Below are 27,568 nucleotides of genomic sequence, written 5' to 3'. Positions count from 1 at the left end.
TCAGTTCTGAGGGCTTTATATGTGTAGCTGCTCGGGTTCTGTCTTTGATTAATTCTCCCGTAGTCTCAACACCCTTTCAGGTTGTGGCCCGCCTTCCTGGAGCGAGCCGTCCGTCCAATTAAATACCTGCCAGGCCCTTTGCTAAATGCTGGGGATGCAAGAGGGCAAATTCAGATCCCTGAACTAATGAACTTTGCCGTCTGCTTGGGGAGGCAAACATTGGTGAAATAATTCCTTGAGTGAAAAAGTTCAACGTTAGTTGAAAGATGTTAAAAAGGAGAGGCCCAGAGTGTTAGGAGCATGAATAAGCAAGGGACGTGATCGAGACGTGGAGATCCCGGGGAAATGATGCTAGAGAGCCAAGGGATGAATAGGAGCTAACCACCTGAAGAGACATAGGCATGGTAAGACACAGCCTGGCCTGGTGAGAGAACGCCCTGAACCGTGGGCCCGGGTCCTAGAGTGTAGGACAGCGGAGGAGATGAGGCTGCAAAGATCAGCAAGGATGGTAGAGACTGTGGTCTAGATCCTAAGAGGAATGTGAGCCTCTGAAGGATTTTAACCAGAGCAGTGACACCCCTGTTTCCAAAAGGTGTCGGAAGGAGCCAGAATAGATGTGTCCACATGAGATGAGCAGGTGAGACTGCATAATTCTGCTGTCTGTTCAAGGGTCAGGTAGCAGAGCCACTGAGAGAAGAGCTTACTTGTATGTGGTGAATTTCCCATCCCTGGAAGCATTCAATTACAGTACTTGGGAAACCACTTGAGCCCCCATCACCCTTGAGAGATTATTGACCTAAGAGGCTGCCCCTTCATCCCTCATCAGTTGTGGGGTGAGGTGTAGGGCCGGGCCTAGAGTCCATGATCCAGGGCTCCAGTGTAGTACATTGTGAGTAGGATCCAGGGGCAGAGAGAGCCCACTGTGCTGACTGCTGCTTCTGCAGCTTCTGATGGGATGTCAGGACTCCAGCAGGCAGAAACCCCACCCAAAATGGAAATACCAGGCAGTGCAATGAGAAGACTGTACCTGCAGACCCAGCACCAGGCTCAGTGAAGTCCCATTATGGTTAACAATAGGAAGACATGACACTCTCACCCTGTCAAGCAGGGAGAATGTGAACCGTCTCAGCTTCTCCACAGCAATCAGGAATAGATGCCCACAGCTGGGGCTCTCAAAATTGAGTGCAGATCACATTCCCTGAGGGACTTGTTGAAATAGCAGATTCCCAGGCCTATCACTGGATGCTCAGAATCAAGGTTCCAGGTAACTGATTCCATCTGCCACTGACCAAACTTTGAAAAGCATTGATGAGGCTTCTCTGAACCAAATTCTTGGTCACCTGCTCTACAGTTGAGAAGCTGGCCCCGAAATAGGAACCCAGGCTTTGTTATAAGAAGCTGTAGCGAAAAAAGAAAAAAAATTTTTTTAATTAAAAAAAAATAAAAATGTTAGTATTAACAATTTACAGGACCCTGTGGGAAGTCCAATTATCGCCCAGGTTATTAGTTCTAACTTGTTTTTATGATTCAGATTTTTCAGAATGGAGTACTTATATAGCCAAAGATCAGTTTTCCTACCACATCTTTTTTTTTTTTAAGATTTATTTATTTATCTTAGAAAAAGAGAGAGCACAAGAGGGAGGGGGAGGGGCAGAGGGAGAGAGAAAATCTCAAGCAGACTCCCCCCTGAGCGCAGAGCCTCACTCGGGCCTCAATTTCATGGCCCTGAGATCATGACCTGAGCCAAAATGAAGACTCAGAGGCTTAAGCAGCTGAGCCACCCAGGCTCCCCTACCTCATCTTTTTTTTTTTTTTAATCTTTATTGGGATATAATACACATACCATAAAATTCATCCATTTAAAGTATATAATTCAATCGTTTTAGTATATTCACAGATTTGTGCAACTATCAACACAAGCTGAATATCGAACATTTTCATCACCCTCAAAAAAATCCCATACGCTTTAGCAATTACTCCCCATTGCCTCCAGCACCTGGCAACCCCTAATCTACTTTTTGTCTCTATGGGTTTCCTATTCTGGACATGTAACCTAAATGGAATCACATAGTATGTGGTCTTTTGTGTCTAGCTCTTTCACTTCTATCATGTTTTTGAGGTTCATCCATGTTGTAGTGTGTGTCAGTTTTTCATTCCTTTTTGTGGTTGAAAAACACTCTGTTATCTGGATATGCCTCATTCTGTTATCCATTCATCATCTGATGGACATCTGAGTTGTTTCCACATTTTGGCTATTATGAATAGTGCTTCTATGAACATTCATGTACACGTTTTTGTGTGGACCTCCATTTTCAATTGTCTTGGTTATATAGTGGATTGCTGGGTCTACGTTTAACCTTTTGAAGAGCTAGCAGATTGTTTGCCACAGTGTCTGCGCCATTCTAAATACTCACCACCAACATATGAAAGTTCCAATTTCTCCACATCCTTGCCATCGATTGCTATTTTCCCTCTTTTTGATTATAGTCATTTTAGTGGGTACAGAGTTGTATCTCATTGTGGTTTTGTATCTCCCTAAGAACTAATGATATTGAGCATCTTTCATGTGGTTAGTGGCCATTTGTCTATCTTCTTTGGAGAAATGTCTATTCAGATACCTTGCCATTAAGGAAAAAAAAAAAACGCACACATTATTTTTTAGAGTAGTTTAGCTTTACAGCAAAATTGAGCAGAAAGTGCAGTTTCCATCTCCCCCTTCCCTACCCTCCCTCCAGCTATCAACATCTAGCACCAGAATGGTACATTTGTGACACTGATCCATCATTATCATCCAAAGCCCATAGTTTACATTAGGGTCTACTCTTAGAGTGGTATATTCTATGGATTTTGATGAATGTGTAATGACATGTATCCACCATTATAGTAGCATACAGAATAGTTTTGCTCCCCTAAAAATCCTGTCTTTTAAAGAGCAAAAGTTTTAAATTTTGATGAAATACAAATTTATTTCTTCTGGGTCATGCTTTTTGGTCTAAGAAAACTTTGCCTAACCCAATGACATGAACAGTTTCTGTTTTCTTCTGGAAGTTTTAGGTTTTACATTTAGATTTCATTTCAAGTTAATTTTTGTATATGATGCAAGGTATGGGTTGTCAAGAGGGATAAATGATATAAGATTTTACCCTACTTGCAAGCTAATAAGTTACTGTAACACAGTTTCAATGGCTGCTGGTAAAAGACGTAAGTCTTCTAGGTAGAGGCAAAGAACTTTATGGCTCACAGCATGGAGAGCAGCATGGGCTTTAGGTTTATGTTGGTTCCCCTTGTCTACAAGTTCCACAGAAGCTATGCCAAAGTGTCAGGTGGATGAAGTACAAATAGGTACACACAGTGGGTTTGTATCACAGCTGAGGAACCCAAAGTTTAGGGAACAGCAGTCTTTTATAAAGGACTGCAAGCAAACCTGCCCAACCTTTGGCCCAGAACAATACACTACCTTTTTAATCTGGACAGTAAACAAACTCGCCCTTTACTCTGAAGGTGGGCGCTGTCTCTAAACCGGTTCATGGACAAACATCTTTAAAAAGACAGTCTGCCACAAAAGGGCAGTTAGTGTCTAACTCTTAAGATGTGCAGATGCATGAGAGACCCACTGAGAATTATGAGAATTGTTTCCCAACAAAAGTTGAGATTCTTGGGGCGCCTGGGTGGCTCAGTCGTTAAGCGTCTGCCTTCACCTTGGGTCATGATCCCAGGGTCCTGGGATTGAGCCCTGCATGGGGCTCCCTGCTCAGCGGGAAGCCTGCTTTTCCCTTTCCCGCTCTCCCTGCTGGTGTTCCCTCTCTTGCTGTGTCTCTCTCTGTCCAATAAATACATAAAATCTTAAAAAAAAAAAAAAAAAGCTGAGTTGTTGTTGTTGTTGTTGTTTGCGTATGGTCCAGTACAATTTGTGGAAAAGACTTATCTTTTTTCCATTCAATTACCTTGATATCCTTGTCAAAAATCAATTGGCCATATTTGTGTGAGTCTATTTCTGGACTCTGTTCTGTGTCATTGATCTATGTGTCTTGTCTTTTTACCAATACTATACTGTCTTGATAAAGGTGACTCAGGAGTTAACAAACTTTTTCTGTAAAGGGTGGGCTCCATAAATTCCTGTTGCATATTTTTCTTTGTTTCTTTTTTCAAATATTTAAAAATGTAGAAAACATTTATATTTTATGGGCCTTACAAAAACAGGCTGCAGGCTAGATTTTGCCCGTGGGCAACAATGTGCCAACCCCTGCTGTAGCTTTATAGTAAGTCTTAAGATCAAATTGTTTCAGTTCTCCAACTGTGTTCTTTTCCAAAATTGTTTTGGCTATTTTATTTCTTTTATATATATATATTTCTTTTTGTTTATATATGTATTTTATATATATTTTGTTGTTGTTGTTTATTTATTTATTTATTTATTTATTTATTTATTTAAGTAATCTCTATACCCAACATGGGGCTTGAACTCACAACCTGAGATCAAGAGTCACATGCTCTTCTGACGGAGCCAGCCAGCCAGGAGCCCCTTTTGTCTATTTTAGTCTATTGCTTTTTAATACAGATTTTAGCATTAGCTTGTCAATTTCTAGAAAAACAGCTGCTGGATTTTTAATTGGGGTTGTACTGAATCTATAGATCGATTTAGGGAAAATTAACATTTTAATATTGAATCTTGGAATCCATAAACATGGCATATCTCCCCATTTATTTAGGTCTCATTGTTGTGTATTTTAAAACCCGATGAAACATTAGATTAATACACATATTTACTACTTTATTTGTTTTTCATTCCTTCTCTATCTCTTACCTTCCATGTGGTATCATTTTTCTTCAACCCGAAAAATTTTAGTAGTATTTCCCTTAGTACAAATCTGCTGGTGACAAGCTCCACTTTTTGTCAATCTGAAAATGACATTATTTTGCCCTCTGTATTACTTATTTGGCTGCGTAGCAAGTTTCTCTGAAACCTAATGACTTAAAAAATTAACATTAACATTTATTATCTAACAGTCTGTATTAAAACAGGAGTTCAGGGGGCATCTCAGTGATGCACTTGGTTAAGCGTCAGACTCTTGGTTTCGGCTCAGGTCGTGATCTCAGGGTCTTGGGGTCAAACCCCACATCGGGCTCTGCACTCAGCAAGAAGTCTTCATAAGTTTCTCTCTCCCTCTCCCTCTGCTCATCCCTGCCCCTCTCATGCGCACACACACTCTCTCTCTCTCAAATCAATCAATCAATCTTTAAAAAACAACACTAGAAATTCAGGAGTGGCTTAGTTCCAGAGCTAAGTGTGGTTCTGGCTCAAGGTCTCTGTTGATGTTTCATTCAGTACATTTGTTGGCTGAGGCATCATTTATGTGAAGCCTTGTTAGGGCTAGAGGAGCCACCTCGAAGATGGCTGTTTGCTACAGATCTTGGTTCTGACTACATGGACCTGTCCACAGGGCTGCTTGTGTGTCCTCCCTCACAAGGTAGGGGTCTCTCTTCAGAGTGAGTGAACCAAGAAAGAGCAGGGCAGAAGCCTCAATATTTTTTATGACGTGGACTCATAGGTCACATAGCATTACTTGTAACTTAATCTGTTCGTTAGAAGTAAGTCACTAAGCCCAGTACACAACTGAGGCAAGAGAATTAGGCTCCATCTTTTGAATGGAGTGTCAAAGAATTTGTGAATGTATTTTAAGTCACCACACTTTCTTTTCTTTTAACTTTTCTTTCATCTCCTTCTTCCTCCTCCCTCTGCTCCTCTCCTGTCCTCCTTCTCCTCAGATTATCTTCTAGAACCTTCTTCACCAGTTCTATTGATTATGGCCCTGAAAACCTTAAGAGAATTCTAGAAGATACTCTAGAAGATGATCTAAAATATTTTTCTTCAGTTTCTTCCTTTTTTTTTTTTTTTTAAGATTTTTAAAATTTATTTGACACAGAGAGGGAGCATGTGCACAAGCAGGGGGAGCGGGAGAGGAAGAAGCAGGCTCTCTACTGACCTCTCTTCAGTTTCTTTTACCGTGAATTTATTCCTTGTGTCTATATTGCCTTGGTTACTACGTCTAACATATCCTGAATATCCGAGTCTCTAGTATTTCCCTGTTAAGTAAATTGTTGCTTTTCTGCTGTGAAAAAAAAATACTTTTTCATTTTGAGGAAATATCCATTGATTCCCATTTTGCTGAATGTCTTGTGTTTTTTTTGTTTTTTTTAATTATTTATTCGACAGAGATAGAGACAGCCAATGAGAGAGGGAACACAAGCAGGGGGAGTGGGAGAGGAAGAAGCAGGCTCGTAGCAGAGGAGCCTGATGTGGGGCTCGATCCCATAACGCGGGTATCACGTCCTGAGCCGAAGGCAGGCGCTTAACCACTGTGCCACCCAGGCGCCCCTGAATGTCTTGGTTTTAATCAAGAATAAGTATTTAATTTTATCAAATGCATTTTCAGTACCTATAAACACAATCATATAATTTTATATTTAGAACTATTAATATGATGATTTATGATGATTTATATTAGTAGATTTTCTAATATTGAACTTCATTTCCATTTCTAGAATAAACTCTGTTTGGTCAGAGTTTATTATTCTTCCAATGTGTTTTTGGATTCTACTTGCTAAAATTTTATTTAGGGGTGCCTGAGTGGCTCAGTCAGTTAAGTGTCTGCCTTCAGCCTAGGTCATGATCCCAGGGTCCTGGGATCAAGCCCCGCATTGAGCTTCCTACTCAGCTGGGAGCTGCTTCTCCCTCTCCGTCTACCCCTCCTGCTTGTTCTCTCTCTCTCTCACTCTTTCTCTCTCAAATAAATAAATAAAATCTTTCAAAATAAAAATTTTTTATTTAGGATTTTTGCACTGATATTTATAAATGACATTGTCCTATTTTTTTCTTTCTTCTTACTATATTTTGGTTTCAATGTACTTATATTTGCTTTATGAAAAGAAATTGTAAGTCTTATTCTTTCCAAGATTATGGAGCATTTTAAAAATCACTAGAATCATCTGTTCTTTAAAGATTAGTAGATTTGTAGAATTCACCTATAAAACAATGGTCCTGGAGTTTTGGGGGTTTTCTGGGAAGGAGGGGTAAGCATTTGACAAATTTTGTCAAATTATTTTGACAACATTATTTATTAAAATTATTATTTATTATATTTATACAATATTATATCTGCATATATTTATGCATAATATTTTTATTCATATTATTTAAACAAATTATTTTATGCAAATCAGCCTGTGTTGGTTTTCTACTCTTATTTTTCTGAAAAATTGTACATTTTTATAGGTTTTAAAATTTATTTGCATAAAATTGTATATGGTAGTCTCACAGTTTGGGGGTTTTTTGGGAAGATTTGTTTATTTCAGAGAGAGAGAGAAAGCGTGGGGATGGGGATGGACAGAGAGAGGGAGAGACATTTGAGACATTTTTTTTTAAAGATTTTTGTTTATTCATTAGAGAGAGCACAAGTGGGGGGGGGCAGGGGTGGAGAGACTGAGGGAGAAGCAGACTCCCTGCTGAGCAGGGAGCCCATTCCAAGACCCCCAAAACGTGATCTGTGCTGAAGGCAGGCACTTAACCGACTGAACCACCCAAGGGCCCCAGGGGGAGACATTCTTAAGCAGATTCTGTGCTAAGCTCAGAGCCTGACCAGGGGATCTGAAGACCCTGAGATGATGATCATGACCTGAGGCGAAAGCAAGAGTCAGGTGCTTAACCAGTTGTGAGGCCCAGGCGCCCTCTCTACAGTCCCTCCAACTTCTAATTTTTTTATTTTGGGTGTTTGTACATTTTCTCTCTCTTTTCTTTTCTTTCTTTCTTTCTTTCTTTCTTTCTTTCTTTCTTTCTTTCTTTCTTTTTTTTTTGTTAAAGATTTTATTTATTTATTTGAGAGAGAGTGAGAGAGAGAGAGATCACAAGCATGGGGAGGGTCAGAGGGAGAAGCAGATTCCCTGCTGAGAAGGGAGCCCAACTCGGGGCTTGATTCCAGGACCCTGGAATCATGATCTGAGCCAAAGGCGGATACTCAATGGACTGAGCTACCCAGGCACACCCTCTCTTCTTTTTTAAGATTAATTTAGTTTGTGGCTTACCTAATTCATTGAATTTTTTCTTTTTTTTTCCTTTTTTCAAGTTTTTATTTAAATTCCAGTTAGTTAATATAATTGAATTTTTCTAGAACAAGTTTATTTATTAATAAATTCCACTATAGTTTTGTTGCATTAACTGATTATTTCTGTATTATCTTTATTAATTTTTCCTTTTGCTTTCCTTTGGCTTATTTAAAAAATCTTTTTCTATGGGGTGGCTTGGTGGCTCCGTTGATTAAGCATCTGCCTTCGGCTCAGGTCATGATCCCAGGGTCTTGGTTTCAAGTCCTGTATCAGGTTCCTGAGCAGGGAGCCTGTTTTTCTCCCTGCTTGTGCCCACCTACTCTCTGACAAATACATAAATTAAATCTTTTTAAAAAAATAAATAAAAAAAATGTTTTTCTAGCTTTTTGAGCCAGTTTAATACATTTATTTTTCTTTCATTTATGTTGATATAATTATTCAAGGTAATGAATTTTTCTTTGAGTACTACTTTAGCTGAACTTATAGATCCTTCTACATTGCATGGTCATTATTGCTGTTTTCTAGAAAATTCCGCAGTTTTGAATTTATATTTTCCTTTTGATCATGGAGTTATTTAATGTAGACCCCCCATATATACCCAAAGACAAGGAAATTTTTGTTTGTTTTCTGAAAATGTTATAAATGTCCATGTTTGTTGTGTTGGTATTATAAAATGCTGTCTGTATTATTTTTTACTGTGGGAATTTAATGAGGTTTGTTTTGTGGCCCAATATATAATCTTTTGTCTGTATGCAAGTGTGTGTGTATGAGTATTCCAGAGCACTTGGAAAGAAAATATGTTCTCTATTCTCAGGGCACAATGTTTGATGCAGATAACACCTACCTTTTGGATTGTGTTGTTTGGACTTCCAGATCATCATTTAATTTTGACCACTTGCTCTGTTTTGGATTGGAAAAGGTAAATCAAAGTCTTGTATAATTAGCGTGTCTCTGTCTAAATCTCCTGGTATCTCTATAGCTTCTATTATATGAAAGTTCTTGCTCTATTATTTGGTGCATTGATATTCATAATTTAAATTTTCATGATGAATTGTAGTCTTTACCATTAAAAAATACTTTTCATTATCTTGGTTAAAGCTTTTGGTCCTGAATTTTATGTTGTCAGATACTAAGCTTTTTAATGTTTGCAATATTTTGGTACACGTTTCTTTGCCCATCCTTTCATTATTAACCTTTCTAAATCATTTTGTCTTAGATGTGTACAACCTAGAGTTGGATTGGACTTTGAATACCATTTTGAAAACTGTTTAAAATTTTTTAATTTTATTTAAATTATTTAAATTTGTTTAAATTCATTTATATTTATTGAGATGACAGATATATTTGTTCTCAATTCTGTTATTATTTTGTGTTGTGTTTTCATAATGTATTTTTGTATTTCCCCTTCTTCTTAATGTAGTTTTGTTATTTAGGAAGGTTTGTAATTTTGTTCTAGAAGTTACCAATGTAAAATATCCTTGATCCACTCTCTTCTGTCACGGTATCTTTTGATTCCCTACTAGGAGCACAATAAAATTATCTTGTAATCTAATCCTTTCTCCCTCCTCTCTCCTCCATCCTACAGTCAATAGTATTATCAATCTTAGTGTTTATATTAAATATGCTTAAGCTTCTACTTGATTTGGAAATTTTAAATACTGTTGATTTGAGACAATTTAGTAAGCTCATTTTTATTCCTATCTTCTCTCTTCCCAGTGTTTTCTTAGTAATGAGAAATTTCTGCATTATTAAGGCATGTAACATTTGCATTCTGATCTGTCACCCTGATCTCTATATTTGTTTTACTGTTATTTCTACAGTTAAATACATTCAGTGCTCAAGAAAGGTCCTTTTACCGATTTCATGAGGCTTGCCAACTGGTGCTGTGACTGCTGTTTTATAGTTCTAGGAGGTTCTTAGGAAAGGGCTCATGAAAATAATATTTCCTGATTTCTTACAGGTTTTAAAACATTTGTCTTTAAGCTTTACACTTGAAGATCAGTTTGGTGGATAAAGTTCTCAGCCTATACTTTTCTTTCTTTGAGTGTCTTGCAGGTGTTGCTCTGCTGTTTGTGGTAGTGATTTTTGCCCTAGAAAAGTGGTGGAGGAGTGGAGAGGTGGGACCAGGGGAGCTCTCACTGTTACCATAGTGATGGACCTCTGACGTGGCTTCTGTGGGAAGTCACCCCCTCTGGATTTCAGAGTTTGGTTGAGGAGAGCTTCTCTGTTCATCTGTCTCCCAGAATTTTTTACAGCCTTTGTTTCGAAGAGTACTTGTAAACGTTTTTTCTTCCTCTCCTTTTTTTTTTTTTAAGATTTTATTTATTTATTTGACAGAGATAGACAGCCAGCGAGAGAGGGAACACAAGCAGGGGGAGTGGGAGAGGAAGAAGCAGGCTCCCAGCAGAGTAGGGAGCCTGATGTGGGACTCGATCCCAGGACTCTGGGATCACGCCCTGGGCCAAAGGCAGACTCTTAACGACTGAGCCACGCAGGCGCCCCTTTTTCTTCCTCTCTTTGGTGCTTTCCAAGACTTTCCACTGTCCCCAGCAATCTCATTTTGTTCAGTATAGGTCTTGTTCTTGTAGTTCCCTCTCGGAGTAGGATCCTGCCCTTCCGCAAGGGAACAACTGCTGGACATTTCTGAACTCTCTGAGGCTGTATATCCCCTCCTCCCTTGAGGTTTTTCACCAGCTATTCTGCTTTTTTTCATTTTTGGCACTCTTAACAACACTTTGGAGGTTGCATCATGTTTTTACCAAATACGTAGTTGGCAAGTTTGTTGTTATCCTTGTTGAGTGTGACAATTCAGAGCCAAAACGCTTCTGAGTTCCTTCTGAAACGGAACGTTCTCCTTTTTATTCCTTTAAGATTTTATTTATTTATTTATTTATTTATTTGAGAGAGAGAGAGGGCATAAGGAGGGGGGAGGGATGGAGAGAGAGGGAGAAGCAGACTCCCCCCTGAGTGGGGATCCTGATGCAGGGCTTGATGTGGGGCTCAATCTGAGGACCATCAACTGAGCCAAAGACAGATGCTTAACTGACTGAGCCACCCAGGTGCCCCACGTTCTCCTATTTTTAAATTATGGTAAAAAATTTTTATCAATGCTACTATGATTTATCCTTTCAACTGAACTTCTACGGACATAAGGAAGGTTATTTGTTTGTATTTCCTTCTGATAAACTTCTAGAAGTGACATTCCTGGTTTAAAAGAGCAGGCACACTTTTAAAGCTTTTGCTATGTTTTGCCAAAGTACCCAGTAGAGTTTGTACCAGTCACGGACTTCCTCTTTAAAGCTTGTGAATAGGGCACCTGGGTGGCTCAGTCGGTTAAGCGGCTGCCTTTGGCTCAGGTCATGATCTACAGGAGTTAGGATCGAGCCCCACATGGGGCTCCCTGCTCAGCGGGGAGTCTGTTTTTTTCTCTCTCTCTGCTCTTCCTCCCACCCTGCTCTCTCTCTTTCTCTCTCTCTCAAAGAAATGGATAGGTAAAATATTGATAAGGAAAGAAAGAAAGAAAGAAAGAAAGAAAGAAAGAAAGAAAGAAAGAAAGAAAGAAAGAAAGAAAGCTAGTGAATAGTTACTGCAATCACTGCTCTCACATTCCTGAATTCCCAAACTCTCCTGAGCAAAACCTTCCTTCTCTTTGTGCAGCCCCCTACTTTGTGACTGCTGCATTGGCGCCCCCCGCCCAGATTCCCTGGCACAGGGACATGTGTCTGGAAAAACAGCAAGTCACTTACTATTAAGAGCATTCAAGCTCTTCTGTTCTGATTTTTGGTCCCAAAATGGGAGGCCAATCCAGCAGGTGAAACTGCCCTTGGAAATGGTTCAGGGAGGCCTCCTAGAGGCTGGTCAGATGAGAGCACAGAGCCACCGATGCCAGGGTTTCCTATTTCTTCCCACCACAGAGAAGCTCAGCAAGTAACCCAAATTCATAGCGGTCCTGGAAATGACAAGGGGAAAAAATTACCTATTTTCCCCTCTGTACCTGACAGAACTGCTAAATAGCCAAATGGACTAGAGAAGTGGTTTTATTCTTGCCTGTCCTGCCTCGAAAAACCTGAAAATCCAAGTGCATTAAAAATACCAAGTGCAGAGAGCTCTTGGAGCCCTTCAAGCTGGCTTCCCAGCATCTGTGAGGAAGGTTTTACCAGCCAAAGGCTGGGAAACATTAAAAGCTTTGAAACCTTATGATCCACAGCTATTAAAGAAGTTTCCGAATTCCCAATATTCCTCTTCTATGGCCTCTCCCGTATCCTGACTCGCCAACAGCCCTGGGCTCCCACAAGAACAAATAATATGCAAAACTTTTTTTAGTCTACTTATGATAATTGCCTCAAATTAACATCACAAGGCGGTGGAAATTACATTCCCCAAAGGCTTCCTAGTGCAGGAAGTTACTGTGCAAAGGTAACTGCAAGGTAGTAACATGAAAATCAGGTTAGCTTCTGTTGTGCAAAAGTTTTTCTGTTAATCCATTATTTATATTCATATAAGATGGTGTTTCTGTATCCAAATGCATGAACATTTTAATCCGTTGTAAATGTAAGCTTAAGGTTTTTTCCTGTTGAATTAGACAAGTCTCTCTGCCAGAAACTATAAAGTTGATGTTCTTAAAACAGCAATCTAGTAGCTGCTTTTACCTAACCAAACGAATGTTCAGCATTCAGATCCCAGAAGGTTACCCGTCTTCCTATTTTGTATGCCTCGGGCCATAGCAGGAGTTCAGTCCGAGTGCCTTATTTTAAGCACACCTTGATGAACTAGTGCTCACAGGCCAGGAGCTGGAGGAGGGGAGCTGGAGACCAGGTGGCAGGGCAGCGGAGGACACAATTGGACGGGCCCTAGGACTTGTCTTCAGATCTTTGAAGGGCTATTTTGTAGAAAATAGCTCATTCTTCTTTGCTTTTCAAGGCAGGCATAGGGCCAAAGATTGAGAGCTAGATGAAGTCAGATTTTATCTTTAAATAGAAAAACTTTAAACAATTATCGTTGTTTGAAAAATACAAAATAACTTCCTTGGGTTGAACTGAGCTCCCAGTCATCTCACATCTACAATAAATTTATGATTGAATGAGATACGTAGTTAAGTATTTTACAATTTAAAAAAAAAATATGGCCGAAGCTATTTGTGTTTAGAAAGCCTTGAAAATGCTTAAGCAAAGTGAACTCCTTTGCCATTCTCACCACCAGTTCTGCAGAATAGGACCTTGTGGCTAATCATCTTAATCCCAGTCAGATTTCTGAAAACTGTTGCCTGCCGGGCCACCCTTGACATCTACACACATAAGAAATAATTAATAGCAAGACAACAAAAATGCTTTATATTTGTGTTCTTCATTTTCAAATATCTGGATTGTAGCAGATTCACTATATACATTTATATATTTCCAAATTATATATTTGCATATTCCAGGGGTGATTTTAGCTTCAGGAGGACTCACGTATCCTTAGTGTTACTTCTACTAACTCCAAAGACCACTTTCCCCTGCACAAAAGGAAGAAAATGATTACATTCCTACCATTAGTCAGTGGTGGTAGACAATCTCCCCACAGTTCAAGAAAAAAAAATCCTTTGAGAGTGAAACTCTTCAGTAAGCACACTGTAGACAAGATTAGGCATCTGTCTAAGAATTTGTTGAAGAGATAGTTTTTTGTTTTTGTTTTTGTTTTATCTTTAAAAAACCGCTGCACCCAACCTGGGGCTTGCATTGACAATCCTGAGATCAAGAGTCGAATGCTCTACGGACTGAGCCAGGCAGGCACCCCAAGAGACAGTGTTTTTTGAAAAAGGAATAAGGGATGACGTGTGGGGTCCCACTCCTGAATTTAGCTAAATTAAGGTTGCTTGTCATCCTGCCCTTGCCCCTCTTAGGGGAGAAAATGTGGCAGGAGCAATGGTGGTGATCTGCAGGAGCCTTGGACCCGGCTCCTGAGCCCTGTGGGACAAATGGAGGGAGGCATTCCAGGTCTTGGGCCCTTGGGGGACCTAGCTGCCAGTCACAGGGCAAGCACCGCACCTCTTTAATACCCTCGCAAAGACTGGCCAGGGACTGATTGGCACCATGCTATTCTCATCTTATCTGCATCCCAAATCACTGCTCAGCATCTGACCAGGTAGCTTTTTCAGTTTCTACACATGTCCCTTGCACTGTCAATATAAATTGCAGGTGAACTTTCTGGTTCCACTATCTATTTGGCCAGAGGCTCAGCCTGCGGAGTAAGCAAAAGGAGAGCCCACATCTTAGACCTCCAGATTTAGCAAAATGAAAGTACTAGACACCCAGTTAAATTTGCATTTCAGATACACAACAGATCATTTTTAGTGTAAGTATATCCCAAATGTGTTTTCTTTGGCAACCCCACCACATTTTCCAATCCATATTTAAGGCTTTGAAAGAAAAAAATGAATGAGTGCATGGATGAAGAGAATGATCAACAAGACAGAAAGAAATCAGAGATGTAATTAATGAATATCTAACACGTTTTTGTCAATTTATAATATTTTCTTTTGATTGTTCTTTTAAATTTTTAAAAATTTTTATGACAATAATGTATACACGCAACAATTCAAATAGTACTCAAAAGCATAGGGTGAAAAATAGCAGTCCCCTGTCCCATCCAACCCCAACCCCAGCCTGATAACCCAAAGGTACCCAGTTAAATAAGCTCTTTCAGCTGTTTCTCCCAGTTTTAACCTCCTCTTCCATTTCTCTAGATAATATGCTTATAGTGCTATTTTGTTGATTTGTCAATTTTAGACATTATCTGCATTCTTGCAATTATGGGAAATGAGGATTTGCTTTTATTCATTGGCACCTGCATCCTCCTTCTCTTTCCTCCAGCTTCCCAACACAGTTTGTTACAATCTTTGCCTAAATCAATAATCCGTGTTTACATTACCATGGCTATGTAAATTTTTGTGGTGTTGCATTTATTTTCTTTTACAGTTTATGTGTAATGGGGGGGGGGTTGTAGGTAGTAATTGCTTCATGTTTTTTTATTTACTCAATTTTTAAATGAACTTACTACTAGTTCTCACAACTGTCGCATAGCCCCTCAACAGAATTTTCTGCCTGGTCATACCTGTCAGGTAATCTGACCAACCCCACCTGAAACTTTCTATCTTCTGGCTCAGAGGGGAGCTCTTGCCCCTGGGCCTTCCACTCCACTGTCATCAAGGCTCTCCTTCAGCATCACCCTGGGAGCCCCTTTGCTCTCTCCTGGGCATGTCATCCTCATCCTTGGATTCTTTTTTTATTTTTTTTAAGAGAATAGAATGAGGAGCAGAGGGAGAAGGACAAGCAGACTCCCCACTGAGCACATAGCCCAAAGTAGGGCTTGACCCTATGACCCTGAGATCATGACCTGAGCCCAAATCAAGAGTCTGAAGCTCAACTGACTGAGCCCCCCGCACCCCTCATCCTTGAATTATTCTTGTGTTTGGGTGGAGAGCTTCCTGAGAAAGGGAGCATGAGAGGCCCATTATTTGTGATCTTTTGTGTCTGAAAACATCTCTTATTCTACCATTTCTCTTAATTAATGGTTTGGGTTTAGATTTCTAAGCTATAAATAATTCTCACTTAAAGTTCTAAAGGCCTCACTCCATTATCTCCCAGCTTCCAGGGTTGCTGTTGAGAAGTCTGGTGCCATTCTGATCCCTGATCCTCTCCATTGACCTGTCTTTCCTCTCTGGGTCCTTTTAGGGTCTTTTCTTTATCCCTGGTGTTCTGACATTTTATGGATAATGAATCTTGAGATAGAAATCTCCCTGAAGATTTTATAACATTCTTAAAGCTTTCTTCTCCCTGAACCTAGACATTCTTCCTCTCCTTCCCCTCCCCACATACCTGTTTCTCATGTCTGATACTTTCCTTCAATGTCTGGGGATCTTGGCTGTCTGATAATATCTAAGAATTATGCTTTGGAGAAATGATTCACTCATCAGCATGCTTGGGTGGAACTTGTCCAACAGTGGACTTCCCTGGAGAGGGTAGTTGGCCATGAGCTGGCTCTTCCATTGAGGGTCTGTATCGATACCATGCCTGTATCTGTAGGTCTTTCCCTCGAGTTTGCTCAACTTCTAAAGAAAAATGTACTGTAGTCTCCATCCTAGGGGTAAGGATTGTGCCTGAACCCACAGTTTTCTGAAAGCTGGGTGAGGAAAAGGGGCTGGAATTTTTACCTTTCAGTATCTAGATTTCTGTCTGTTCTTCATATTTTCTGCACTTGATGCCCACCCTCCCCAGTGAGCACCTCAAGTGACCTACAGGAATGGGCAAGGTGTGGGACCCTGCTGCCCCCGGGACTGTGTTCTCACGTGGCCTCCACCAGCCCTCGCACCTGCAGCTCTGCTCTGGCTGTCCCCCAGAGCCCCCGTGCAGGAATTAGGCCTTCAGCCTCCCCCATGCTGCCGTGTGACTCACCACTCCTTCCGCTGCTTCCCACCTTCCAAAAATGTGCTCCATCCTTTGTCTGCTTCCATCTCCTCGCCTGTTCTCATAGACCTTGTGGATTTGTAACTCTTTTTACTCCTTTATAGTTGTTTTTAGTAGAGTTTTGGGAGGGAGCAGATGGAGATTCATGAGAGGCTCTTCTGTCACATTTACCCAGAAGTTCCTTCGGGTTCATTCTCACTCTGAAGCCCTCGAAGGGAACAATTTCGAGACCCCTTTCTGAAATAATGCCTGCTGTCAGTCAACACAGCCACTTTGTATTTTATTTGGGGGTAGGTGTCTCTTTGTGGGAAAAGGATTTCAAAGTCCAAACACACACACTGTTTAATCATATTAGTAAAACACTCTTGACCTTTTGAACAAGATCCAAATGTGGCCCTTTGTTTTTGTCTAGGACTGGGGGACAAAAAATCATGAAAGGCATTTTGAAACATGGTGCTGGTCCCAGCGCTTACCAGACCTTCTCTGTCTCCCCAGCTTGAGTAAAAGCAAGGAGAATGCTGAAATACCATCTCCTTGGAATTAATCACGAGCCCCACCACTCCAGCTCTCCTGTGTTTACACATTACTGCTATTCTGTTGTCTCTGCTGGCGGATCTCCTTTCATCTGCAGGCCATTCAAAACTCTCTTCAGTTAAAGCTGCACACGTGGCTCTTGAATTAAGAGGGGCATTTTAGCAATAATTCCTCATTCCTTTTATTGGAGGGCTCAAAGTCTTAAGGAGGGATCACTGTTGTTTCAGTGTGTTCTGCTGTGGCCAGCTGACACTTAAAGTCCAGATAAGCAAAGGAGAGAGAGCAGGGCCAGGAGGCCGTCGCAGGGAGAGGTAGCTCTGTAGCTGGAGCCTGGGGTTAACAGGAGAATGAATGGACCAGGATGGAGAGGGCTTTGAATGCCGCACTAAGGGCTTTGTGCTTTCCTGCAAGCAGGACGACCTACTCAAGGATCTTTAGCAGGAGAGTGACATGAGATAAACTATGCTTTAAGAAAATTTAAACTGAGAGCTGTGGTTGGGAGGATTTAGAGCAGGGAGAGGCTGGAGTCTAGGCAGCCAGTTAGACAAAGTGGTTCTTGACCCTGGCTGCAGAGATCACTGGAAGAGCTTTTTAAAAAATCCAGATCCTGGGGCGCCTGGGTAGCACAGTCGTTAAAGCGTCTGCCTTCGGCTCAGGGCGTGATCCCAGCGTTCCGGGATAGAGTCCCACATCAGGCTCCTCTGCTGGGAGCCTGCTTCTTCCTCTCCCACTCCCCCTGCTTGTGTTCCCTCTCTCGCTGGCTGTCTCTGTCAAATAAATAAATAAAATCTTTAAAAAAATAAAATAAAATAAAATAAAAAATCCAGATCCTGGCCTGGACCCTGAGAGATTTGGTTGCAGGGGGTCTGAACCAAGGGAGGGAGGGAACGAAGAATCTGTGTGCTTAAAACATTCCCTGGGTGTAGCACTGAGCTATTGCAACAAACCAATAAAGGGGACTAGGCCTTAAAGTGGGGAGGCAGAGGAGGAAACAGATTGGCGCGAGGCTGCCCCCTGAGGAGGAGTGGGGGAGGGGGAGGAGGAGAGAGTCCCACCTGACCCCTGCCTGTTTCAGGGCCTGGGGGTGGGGGTGAGGGGTGGGGGGGTGGGGGAGGCATGAGGAGGACCACCAAACTAGGCTTGGAAAACCAAGTGGAGGCTGGTGCCTTCCCTACAGGAGAGCTAGAAGATCAGATTTGGAAGAAGACGGTGCCAGCGGACATTCAAGTGCCAAAGGAGCCTGGGATTTAAGCATCTGGCTCCTACTTACAGTCATGGAGTGGGTGGGGTTGGAGAAAGGAGACAGTTCACATCCCACTGGTCACCCGAGTGTGTGGACACACGCACGGGTACATGTGGACAGCCCAACCGTCCTCTTTGGCAGGAGTCAGAAAGTGTGGCCGTTCAGAGCTTGGGCTCTGGAAGCCAGCAGCCCTGTTGGTGTGACTGCGGGAGCCACAGCCTCCTCACCTGCAGAAAACCAGTGACCCAGCAGTATGGCTATCAGGCTGACTTGATACGCTGCCGGCGAAGGCTGGGCACAGAGGCTGGCACACAGAGATCACTCTGTAAACAGAAGCTGGGAGTAGTGCTAAAACATGTTAGCTCACTTCTCAAGCCAGGGAGTCATAAAGTCTTTCATTCAGTGTCTCTCACTCCTGCATCTGGAGAGCTGTAAAGTATTTCATTCAGTGTTAGGGGACAAGTCCACAGGAAGGCATGAAACCTTTTGTTTGTTGCTACCCACCCCAGGTGGCATTCTCGGGGTATGTTTTTAGTAAGTCCTTTGCCTTTATTTCTAGGACTCCTCAAGAAATGACAGTCCCTTGGTGCTGCATTTAATTGGAGAGGAGCTCAGAGACGGGAGATAATAATTATGACACCTGAAATGTCAAGTTCTTCACAAGTTCGCCATTGCCCTGTCCCCCTGAACAGCTCTGGGAACCCAAACCGTGCAGCCCCCAGAGCATGCCCTGGGTCTCTCAGCCAGGCCTCACCTGGGAAATCTGAGTGACGTTGACACGCAGGCAGCAGGAAGACACACGGTGAACTGAGGAGCCTGTGCTGAGCTCAGAAGAGGTGAGTTGATGATCTGCTATTTATAGCCGCACTAAGAGGCTCTGGCCGCCAGCTCGGTGTGAGGCTGCTGGAAATGATGCCTTCGCAGAGCTGAGAGCACAAAATGCAATTGGTGATTCATGGGCAGCAGCCACTTGAAATACAAACATTCCTGTGCACCAGCCCCACCCGCCTTTCAGACGCCCCCTCTGGAAGCTTGTTGAACAGAGTTGCCAGCCTACGGCCTCCATGTCTGCATGCATTTGGACAGAAAGTGAGGGTAGGCAGGTTCCGCTCCAACCAGGGGCCTGAGAAGGGCAGCAGCACTCCTGAGAGGACACCAAGAGCCTGAGCCGCCCCTCCCAGAGGCCTTGGCTGGAACCCAGGTCAGGCTGAGTAAGAGCCAAGCCCTGGTCTCTGGAGGCCACCTGTGCTGCTGGGCCCCAGGGGGCGTACGGGTCAGAGAAAAAGGACAGTTCCTGCTCCTGCCCTTTGTCTCCAGGGGCAACGCTGGTCATGGGGCAGCTTCCTGATGATGCTTGTTCTGCCGGACATGCAAAAATGTACAATGAGGAAATCCCGGTAGCTTTTTTTTTTTTTTAAGATTTCATTTATTTATTTGTTAGATAGAGAGAGTGCACACAAGCAGGGGGAGCAGCAGGCAGAGGGAGAAGCAGGCTCCCCGCTGAGCAAGGAGTTCGATGTGTGACTCGATCCCAGAACCCCGGGATCATGACCTGAGCCGAAGGCAGACGCTTAACTGACTGAGCCACCCAGGCGTCCCTCCTGGTAGCTTTTTAACTTTTTCCCCCAATTCCATAGCCCAGTACCTGTCACCTAAAATAGCTGTTGTTTCTTTTCCTTTGGTAACATCTTGGCTTTCAGGCCAAAGTCTACCTGGAGGCTCCAACCCAGCTCATCCTATGCGAGGAATGCACTTGGGAGTCTCTTAGCTTCCTGCAACCAAGACTGGTTTGAAAGGACCCAACCAGGATAATGAGGCATAAACCAACCAAGCTCTGGAGCTCGATTGTCTGAGGTCAAATACCATCTTCATAATTGCTGGCTATCCGCCTGCATCAAATTCCTCTGAGACTCAGTTTCCTCACTGGGAAGATGGGGATAATAACGGAACCTACCTCACTGGATGGTGAGGAAGAGGAAAAGAAGAAACCTACATAAAGGGGTCAGCACAGTGCCCAGCACGTGGAAGGGCTCAGCAAATGGAAGCTGCCTCGGCCACTGCCGCCATACTGGTTTTTGCTATGGTGTCTTGGCCTCTATCCTGACATCACTCCTATGGCACTGAGGCTCCTTGTAGAGGTGGTGCCCTGGGGTCTCGAGAGAGACTCTCTACCCATTATGAATACACCCCTCATCAGGCTGCTCAGTGAGATGGACTTCACCCCTGGGTTGTTTGGCCCATTGCATTGCCTCTCCCTCACACTTGCCTGGGAATGAGGTGCCTCTACCTCGAGGTTGGGCCTGCTGGGCCCTGACCACCCTACTCCTGCCCTTCTGGGTCCTGGGGTGGCCCTCAGGGGCATTAACTATCACCGTCCGGGGGGGAACTCACCTGAGGGTTCTAGGCGCTAACCTGAAGTCTGTAGCCAGCAGATTACCCACCTCACCTACCAGCTGGACACGCATTACAAACTGCTGATTCATGAAGGCTCATATGGCTTTGGCTGTTTGTACGTTCTCTCATCTCCAGCTGTCAGCCAAAACATAATTGTAGCTGTCACTTTGGCAGCAAGATGCTGTGATGTGTCCTAATACAACTGCTTCTGCTCCACAGCAATGAGCTTTTAGGAGGTGGGAGGAATCTGCAGCTGCTCCTGTGGAGAGAGCCGTTCTGGAAAGTGGTCTGTGTGATATTCACCAAGGTGCAGCCATGGGGGTGGTGTGAACACCAGAGTAAGGCCCTGCATTAGAACTGGCCCTGACATGCTTTCATCTGCAGCTATAGTAATGTGATTCTGATGACATCAATTCGTAAGAGACTGCCATTGAAATGAGGCGTTTTGGGCAGCTGGGAGAGCTTGGAAACCACCTTTAGACTTATATGCAATTTGGACTCTAGTATGCATGGGGTGAATGAGGGGTTAGACAGTGAGGTACACGGTGTAGGGAGATGGCACCTGAGAGACAGCTGGGGCCAGACTGGGGAGCAAGGGACTTGAAGCCAGGCCATGGAGCTTGGACTTGAACATGCAAGCAATAGGAAGCCACTGAAGGACTTAAGGGAGAAAGTGATGTAGTCAGATGGCATTGGGAGTCTGAGTTCGAACACCCGCAAGCAGTGGCAGTAAGAGTAAGACTCTCCCTCTCTACTACAGTGGTATGCTCCTTGGGACGTTTTCCTGGAGCACCTGGAGCATTGGCCCCTGGATTCAGGAGTGGCTGCAACTTCATGCTTAGTGGGTAAGTGTGGGAAAGGCCAGCCCTTGTCAAGCCAGTTGAGTGTGCAGCAAGCAAGGGGAGGCACAGGGCTCATGCCTTCGTTTGTCCTTGGTCCTTCTAGGCCAGAGTTCAATAAGGAAGCACTTCGTGCAGATGTGGTAAATGCAAGGGATTACGGATACTTATTCCAAAGGTAAGTGGAGCCTCCTGGGGCTAAGAGATGGTCCCACTGCCTGTGGGTATTGTCTCCCCTACCGTACATACACACTTAGAAAACAGCAGAGACGAATGTCCAAGTTGGTTGATAGAAGGATTCCTAGAAGGAAGGTTTTACTTTTACAAGCGGTTGTACTTAAATCAATCCCAGTTTATAGGTTGGTTTCATGAAGGCAGAAGAATATGAAGCGTTGGGACCATTGACGGTGGGTGAGCCACCCACGGCAGTAGAAGCCAGAGCATATCTGGACCATCGTGTAAGTCAGGAGGAAAACAGGATTCAGTTGACAGAAATTTTGTGTCGCCTTCTCAGAAGTACATTGTTGTGCAAGCAGAGGTTTGGCAGTGATTCTCCCTTTCCGCTGCAAGCTAGGGAGGGCAGGCTGCCTCTCTGGTTGTTAGGGGAGGGAAGGCAGGAGGAAGAAATCCCATTCTGGCATGAGCTTCCATCAGCATTCCCCAGGCTGGGCTGCCAAGGGGCAGCAGGAAGGAGATGTGGCACATGTGGAACTGGGGAGCTCCTGACACAAGGTGGCTGTGGTGGGTGCCTGGAACCCTTTGGCCTATGCGTGGCGCCTGAACCTCACCCTCTTCCCTGAGGGCAGACAGCATGTCATAACCACCTCTGCCTACCCATGGCTGGCTTGTAGCAATATGCCAAGATGTAGTTTTACCCTATTTAGTTTGCTTTTTGCTTTAAAATTTAACACGTAATGGGTTTGTAAACATTTTTTACTGTCAGAAAAGTCCAAACAACCATATGTACAGCTTCACAAATAATTATACAGTGAATGCTAATTTTTTTTATTTCTAAAGAAAAGTACAGAGGGGCACCTAGGTGGCTCAGTCGGTTAGGTGTCTGACTTCGGCTGAGGTCATGATCTCAGGGTCCTGGGATCAAGCCCCGTGTTGGGCTCCCTGCTCAGCCGGGAGCATGCTTCTCCCTCTCCCTCTGCCCCTCACCCTGCTTGTGCTCAATCTCTCTCTCTCAAATAAATGAATAATCTTTTTAAAAATTTTTAATTTTTTAAATTTTTTTTAAAGATTTTATTACTTATTTGACAGAGAGAGACAGAGAGCCAGAAAGCACAAGTGGGGGTGGGGAGAGAGGAACAGCAGGGGAAGAGGGAGAAGCAGACTCCCCACTGAGCAAGGAGCCTGATGCGGGGCTCGATCCCAGAACCCGGGGATCATGACCAGAGCCGAATGCAGACACTTAACTGAGTCACACAGGTACCCCAGTAAAAAATCTTTTTAAAAAATACAAAGAAAAGTATAGAAAAAGAAAATAAATGACCCTTAAACCTTTGCCTGGACAACTTCCACTGAAATTCTGTTAATGTGGGGCTGAAACTCAGAACCTTAAGATCAAGAGCTGAATGCTCTACCCACTGAGCCAACCAGGCACCCCTTCATGATACATTTTTTTTTTTTGAAGATTTTATGTATTTATTTGCGGGAGAAAGAGAGAGAGAGAGCACATGCATGAGTGGGGATGAGGGGCAGAGGGAGAGAGTGGAAGAAGCAGTCTCCCTGCTGAGCAGGGAGCCGAACTCAGAGCTTAATCCCAGGACCCCGGGATCATGGCCCAAGCTGAAGGCAGACTATTAACCAACTGAGCCACCCAGGCGCCCCACGATACATTTTAAAAGAGGATGCAATCATGCCTCTCAGATATAAAATTAACATCTGTCAAAGATTTTATTCATAAATTAATGAGAGAAGCACTAAAATATTACAACCAATTCAAAGGAGAACTCAAAGTATTACCCATAGATGGTCAGTGAAGGAATGCTGAAGTTATTTTAGAAATGAATGTGAAACTGGTCGATACCCACAAGGCAATAGTCAGTTGTACTCCACCAAGCAGTCTGTGTTTCTGTGAACAGGAATTGCTTGCATTCCTATCAAGCTTCTATGACTTAACTCCCATCTTTAGAGTTGAAAGCCATCTAGTCAAAGACAGCAGAAGGCAGAGAGAACCTAGGTGGGTGGGTTACTCAGGATGCCCACTCAATTTCAACATCTTTCACAGTTGTTCCCGCCACTTGTCATTGACTCCCTACTTACATCCCTCCTAGGATTTCCTCTACCCACTACCTCTGCTACCCACTACCAGCTCCCCCAACCCCTTTGCCCGTGTTCCAGGTGATGAGCCAGCACTGGAAGCCAGGACTGGGAGAACCAACCATTGCCTGGGCTGAGCCAGCCAAGTGCTCCCAAGGCTCTGACTCTGCTTTTGTGGTGGTGGGCCCTGGAGTTGTGAGCCAGGCTAGCTCAGGGCTGGTAGTCACATTGGGTCTTGTTAAAAATGGTTAAGGTTTTATGAAAAGGGACCAGATTAGAAACGCAGAGGGAAAAGACTTGTGGTCCGGCACAAAAGACAAAGTGCTTGTCTAGTTCCAACTGTCTAGTTCCTAGGATGACTTTGTGCATTTGGATTCTGTGAGAGTCGTCCTTTATGTTTGAGTCAGCTTGGGTGAGTGTCTGTTCCAATAATTCCCTACCTAAGAGAATAGCTGACATGCAAGATATATTATGATGGAGGGGCGGCAGGTAGCATCTCAATCCTCCCTGTCTGAGGCAATTTCCCACAGAGTTCGTGGTCTGTGTTGGCACCATGGAGCATTATAGCAGCCCCAAAGGGCAGGGGGCAGAATGGTACATGATACAGTGGAAAAGAACAAATACCTGAGTCACTTTGTACCCTTTTACCATCACCTCACCTCCCACGAACAAGTTTTCTTTTCTCTCTTTTTTTTAAGTTTATTTATTTTTTTAGTAATCTCTACACCCAACATGGGGTTCAAACTCATGACCTCGAGATCAAGAGTCATATGCTCTTCTGACTGAGCCAGCCAAGCACCCCATGAACAAGTTTTCTTATCTTAAAAATGGGGGGCAATTCTCCTTTCTGGCTTGCCTCCCAGGGCTACTGTGGGGTTCCAATGAGAGGCATGGGTAGGAGTCAAGGCCTACTGCCAAGGCCAGTCATGTGGTGGGAACTGAGCCCACAGCTCCGCCAGGATGGGAGAGCCCGCCACCTCTGTGCAAAGTGCTTTGGGAGAAGAGGTTTTGTGCAAATGGCCAGTCATGATTAATTGATGGGGAGGCTCTCAGGCAAAGGATCAGATTTCACAGATAAATACACACAGGCACACACACACACACACACACACACACACACACACACACACACAAAACACAGAGGCACAGTTTGGCTCTCCCGAGAAGGAAATGTTCATTCAAGGTAAGGCAAGTGTATCTAAATGAAGGTTTTCCATACCTTCAACAGGTACCTTCTCACAGTCTTCATTCATGAGCATGTACGTACTGAGCACTATCCCAGGCACTGAGATACTGAGATAAAGAGTTAGCTCCTGCTCTTATGGTACTGGGAGGCAGACATACAAAAAGCTTTACCAGGGAGTGTAATAAGCACAGACAGAGGATATTCTAGCAGCACCAAGGCGGAGCACCCACCCATGACCCCAGTGGCTTCAAGGATCTTCAGAGAGTATGCAGAGTAAAGTCGGGTGTTGCTGGAGTGTTGAGGGAGGTGAGGGTTTGGCTGAAGTGGGCAGTGGGCCCATGGGTCATGTGGGGACTTGGGCCCTCAGAGGGAATTCCATGCTTAAGAAAGTGAGTGGTCACTTGTGTCACTATGGTTACTATGGTCCGATGTGTACTGTAGAACAGTCAATGTGCCTGCCCACGAAGCACAGGTTGGAGGGAAACAGATAAGGACCCTGTAAACAGGAGATGTTTACAGGCATCCAAACAAGAAGCGATGACCTGAGGAAAGGAGTACAGGGAACTGATTCAAGAAATGTTTGGGCCAGGATTTAACCTGAGAAGCAAGACAACAATGACCCTCAGGTTTTTAGCAAGGGTGACCGTGTGGGGAGGATGGCACCATCACAGGAGAAAGCACAAGAGGAGAAGCAGGTGGGGGCGGGGGGAAGGGCTGGGTGATGATGACTCCATTTGAGACATGGTGAGTATGAAAACCTATGTGCATCCAGGTGGAGGCATCCAGGGGAAAGGTGGATATATAGGTCTGAAACCTAGGGAGCAGTTTGGGCTGTGAAGCTGGAGTGACTGTGGGCACAGACAGGTTTATAAGAGTGTGACGGGAAGGAGAGAGCAGGAGAAGAATTGGAGGGGGCATCCTTTGGCCCCCAAATGCTCTCCTGCTGAGAGGGAGGGTGGGAGGAGGAGATAAGGGCAAAGAGGGGGTGTTTGGAAGCCTCCTTATGGGAAATAGAAGAGAATCTGACCCAGGCCTAGCAACACAGGGACCCTACTGGCTTTGGAGGTGATACATCTGCATTGACACAGATCTGTCCCCCTCTACAGGACTTAGAAGCCAGGAAGGCAGGCTGAACTATGTGCCTGGGCTATGGTCTTGTGAAGAGGTTGTAGCAGAAGGAAGTAGGAGGTGTGGAGCAGAGACAGCTAACTGTTCACCAAAAAACCATCATCCTCTGCCCTTCTATGGAATAGAATTGAGGATAGGAAGGGGTTTCCCAGCAGAGACTACGTTTCCCAACATACACTCCTCCCCTCACATCTGTTGCATCTAAGAGTGGTCCATTGACTTGTTCTTGCCAACAGAATGTCAATCAGGGAAGACGTGTCATTTCCAGCCCAAGATAGTTAAGCAGCAGACATATCATCTCCACCTTTCCTTTCTCTCACCTCCAGATAGAGATCCTCTTAGAAACCACATGTTGGAGGTGTCAGAGCCACAGGGTAGAACGTTCCTTCTCTCTGACTCACCACTTAGAGGAGAGACACCAAATGAACAGGAACACCTGTTTGGGTTTAATGTGAGCAAGAAATCAACTATATTGTCTGAGCCAGTATACAGTTTGGGATTTGTTTGTTATAGCACCTGGCATTACCCTAATTAATACACGGCTTAAGAAGATTTTTGGTTGTTCAGATGGTTCTAATGGGGCCAGGCTGGGGAAACAATTGAGGCCTCCAGGAACAGAAGGTTTTTGTTAAAGTCTAAGAGCAGGAGTGGAGAGAGAGAGAACTGGAAAAATCTAACAAGTAGGAGGTCAAGGCCTCTGGTAGAATTCGGGAGGCTAAGATTTCAGAGAGAATCTATCCCACTGTGTGTCAAGAGCCCAGAGGGAGAAGGTGAGGAACAGTAAGCAGGTCCAGGAATTGTGATGCTGAGGGTCAGGAATTGTGTTGGCTGGTCACTCCGCTTGGATGTCATAGGTCTGTGATGAAGCTGGACATGGGGTAGATTGGCTGTTGTCTTGCAACCACGACACCAGGAAGGAGTGCTTTAGTGAAAAGAAAAGACTAGCAGGACTGCCATCTCTCAGTCCTGTACTATGGCTGACTGGACCTGAGCATCTCGTCACTGCTTAGGATTTGCTCACTAGGCCACCTGAGATACACTCCTGAAAGCTGGCCCATGAAAGGAGCACCTGTAAATGCTGAGGTAGGCTCACTCCATCCAGAATCAGCCTGACCTACAACAGGAGTGCTATCTTCAGTTGGTAGAGCAGCTTGGCACTCTCCAAAGTGCTTATTTACATATCCTTTTGAACCTCATGGACATCCCAGAAATACCCATATGAAGACAGTGTCTGTGTGTGCCAGGTAGAGTCACCATAATGTTCAGTGAGATCCCTCAAGGTGGGGTAGATCTAGGATCTCCTGATCCTTGGCCTGTTGTTCTATGAAATTCCTTTTAAAGACATTTGTAGACATTAACTGCCCATCATTTTAGGAAGATTTAGGCCTCAACATGCTATTGACAGCAGGTATGACTGAGATGGTCTCCAAAG

The 27,568-nt window shown here is 43.8% G+C and overlaps 1 long non-coding RNA gene across 2 annotated transcripts in view; it reads left to right on the top strand.

Moving 5' to 3' along the window:
* Window positions 1-27,568, top strand: part of LOC148110123 (uncharacterized) — an 80,032-nt gene that overhangs the window by 290 nt on the left and 52,174 nt on the right. For both annotated transcript variants that reach the window (XR_015724568.1, XR_015724567.1), the window contains exons 2-5: window positions 8,915-9,019; window positions 18,881-19,157; window positions 21,476-21,560; window positions 21,661-21,732. This is a non-coding gene — a long non-coding RNA (uncharacterized LOC148110123). The remainder of the gene's footprint in view (window positions 1-8,914; window positions 9,020-18,880; window positions 19,158-21,475; window positions 21,561-21,660; window positions 21,733-27,568) is intronic.

Source organism: Ursus americanus, chromosome 5, assembly GCF_024610735.1.
Source record: "Ursus americanus isolate L20-20 chromosome 5, mUrsAme1.1.p, whole genome shotgun sequence".
NCBI classification, from domain to species: domain Eukaryota; kingdom Metazoa; phylum Chordata; class Mammalia; order Carnivora; family Ursidae; genus Ursus; species Ursus americanus.
Note: the sequence above shows the minus strand (reverse complement) of the source record. Positions and strands in the feature narration are given on the sequence as shown.